The following is a 3,153-nucleotide window of genomic DNA, read 5'->3' as shown; positions in this document are numbered from 1 at the left end:
TGCGGTTAGAGCTAGCCCGAAAGTTGGACCAAGTGTGCCAAACCTCATTATCTTGCCGATAGTTGGTATTGGAATAAAAAAGGCCCAATTTACTGCGCATGTAATACCAGGCTTGTCTTTCCCTAATTGTCCAAGGAAAAGGTAGAATGTCATCTTTGTCAGAGGCCACTTCAACCATATTAAAATCCCAACACATGACCCAAGTAGCTGGAGGCAAGTTGTTAACTAGCTAGGCCCACATCTGGGATCTTTCCACATCATCATTGGAAGCATAAACATTAATGACTCCAAAAGAATGATTGTTAATGGAAAGAAAAAGCCAAATAATTCTATGCGTGGGGTCAAAACCATGTGAAATAATAGCAAAATGAAGGCGAGGTGACAGGAGAATAACTACACCACCATGGCCAGCTTCGTGTTGGGAAGAAAACATCACGCCATCCTACCAAATTATGCGGCATGCTGAAGAAAGCATGAAACTAGAAATTTTAACTTCTTGCAGACAGAGAAAATCTAAATTACCAAGTCTATGACAGACATCTCGAACAAAGTACATTCTGGGGAGGTCTGTGAGACCTCAAACATTCCATGATAGGAAGTTCATGAGAACTCTTCCATATCATCTTCTTCCTCAAGAGAGGAGTAGCTATTCTGTAAGAAGGTAGAAACATGGTTGAAGTCAGACGGAAAACCCTCTAGACTTATAGTCTAATGTTTCACCTCTAGTGTCTCCACATGTCCAGGAGGACTGCGAGAACACTATGTTATTGGTGGTGCTATGGAAGAAGCAGCAAGAGGAGTTCGCACCCCAACCAAGGCAGAAGCCCTAGCGGTTGCCTTAATCCCCTGCGAGCCAATAGGGTTTGAAACTTGTGAAACTCCAAGAGTAGTTCCTTTGTCTGCTACTTGCGTCCCTACACTGGCTGGAATTGACACTCCTATAGGGATAGGAGGAATCATGGCGACCACAACATAGGATTGTTTGGGGGGTAAGGGATTTGAGGGAGCCTTGCCCATACGCCCAATAGTAACCCATTCTTCTTTTTTCCCTTCAGCCTGTTTGACAGGTGCCTCTTTAGGCGTGGGCTTGACCCTAGGCATAGCTAAAGGGCAGTCCTTGATCTTGTGTTCCGTGGACTGGTACTTATAACAGGTGTTGGAGAGGTTCAAGTAAAGCACTTTCTGAGAGAAGGTTTTAGTCCTAATTTGAATTTCCACAAAATCCTTGAGATCCTTGGAAAGATCCACCTCTATGCAAACGCATCATTGCGGGCGGGCATTGAAAAATTTCATAGGCTCCTTGGTGACAACTTTGCCAAGGGCTTTGGTAATGGACTCAATGAAAGGCCAGCATGGCAGGGGTAAACCTAGGAACTCAACCCATACAGGAACCCTAAGCTTTTTATCATCCGAGACTATGAAGTCTCGTGACCTCTTTGAAAAACAAGCAAAGAAGAACACACAGACCATGGTCCATTGTTAAAGATCGTGTCTGCCTATGAAGGGTTAGCGAAGCAAAAAAAAAAACCTTTGGTAAGGTTTTGCACAGCGTCAAGGCAGACTCCATGAGGATTCCAACTCTTGTTAACCCATTCTCAAAGCATAGCTTCAAGGGGAGTCCTACCCACAAAATAACCTATCAAGGTGTGCTATTCTAACCAATCACATACAACATCAAATTCTTGCAAAGGAAGGATAATGTCAGGATTACCTCATGAAAAAACTTTGGGACAAACTTGAGCGAATGTTTGTTTTGTGGAGGCGTCATGGTAGACCAAAGTAGCAACATGACCACCAGAAACAATTGGTTCACCATTGACCGAAGCCATTATATCCTAGCCTAAAAAACTTCCGCAGTAAATGCGGTGTGACAAGTGGAGCTTACAGAGGGAAAGTTCAGATGAAAAGCCGTACACAGAAAACTGAAAGTTCGCATGAAACAAGAAACCCTAGCAAAGCGAAAAAACCCCACCTTCCTACTCCAAATCTCTGTGCAACTAGCTTTCAAATTTTGATAAGGTGGAGAAGAGGTGGGGTTGGAAATAGCCCCACTAGCATAGAGATTTTATTTTTGTCATATGTCAATAATTGCTTATTGTTTTCCTACCAAAGCTAAACAATAAATACTCTAAATTTCAATGGGATAGCCTTCAAATTTTGATTAGGTGGAAATGAGATGGGGCTGGAAATAGCCTCACAAGTGTAGAGATTTATTTTTTCCACATGTCAACAATTTCTCATTTTTTTGCCACCAAAACTAATCGATCTAAATTTCAATGGGATAGCCTTTGAATTTTGATCAAGTGGAAATGAGAATAGCTCACTAGTGTAGAGATTTTATTTTTGCCACGTTACAATTGTTCTTTTTTTTTCCCACCAAAACTAAATGTTAAACATTCTAAATTTCAATGGGATTAGCATCCTTAAATTTAAGAACTAAATTTAATAAAATTGAACAAATAAAAAAATTAATAGACTGCTCACCTATAAATATTCCTTAAAAATATTAGCACTACCTTTAAATATTCCTAAAAAATATCAACAGCACCATTTTACCTTTTTACATTCCTAAAAAAATGAACATCACCATTTCATCATTTTATTTTGAAGGAAGACCCTCCCCATAAAACACTGACCTTATTCTCCTTACATTAAGAAATGTAAGTGATTTTATTGTAAGTAGTTATCAAACATAGAGTTTTTTTGGGTCAAAGCCAAGATTTCTTTTTTAAGATATAACAATATATTATAATAATAACAAGATAAACATATGTACATTTTCTTCAATGTCACTGCTGGATCTTTCATCTAGACACAATTAAAAATTTGAGTAACAAAAATTGGTCATTTCTTAGCTGTAGCCATCACTTAGCCTTCACACTTGCTTATTGCTACTAAACTTTGGACAACACCAACTATTGTTGATTTACTGAAGCCAAGAGACCACCCACATTCTACAAATAAACTTTACTAAGTCAAAATGCTCAATTAACTAAGCACACAACCATGGCACATTAACCTTGGACTCAAACAAAAACCTTAATCAACATCTCCTAGCAACTCACTGCCAAACACTTGCTTCTCGAACCATGCAACTATCTCATCTTTTGTGAAATTCAGAATTCCCGTCCATTTTATCCTGCATTACTTGTC

This window comes from Cupressus sempervirens, chromosome 5, assembly GCF_028749045.1.
Source record: "Cupressus sempervirens isolate cs-2001-9-10 chromosome 5, ASM2874904v1, whole genome shotgun sequence".
Classification (NCBI taxonomy): domain Eukaryota; kingdom Viridiplantae; phylum Streptophyta; class Pinopsida; order Cupressales; family Cupressaceae; genus Cupressus; species Cupressus sempervirens.
Note: the sequence above shows the minus strand (reverse complement) of the source record.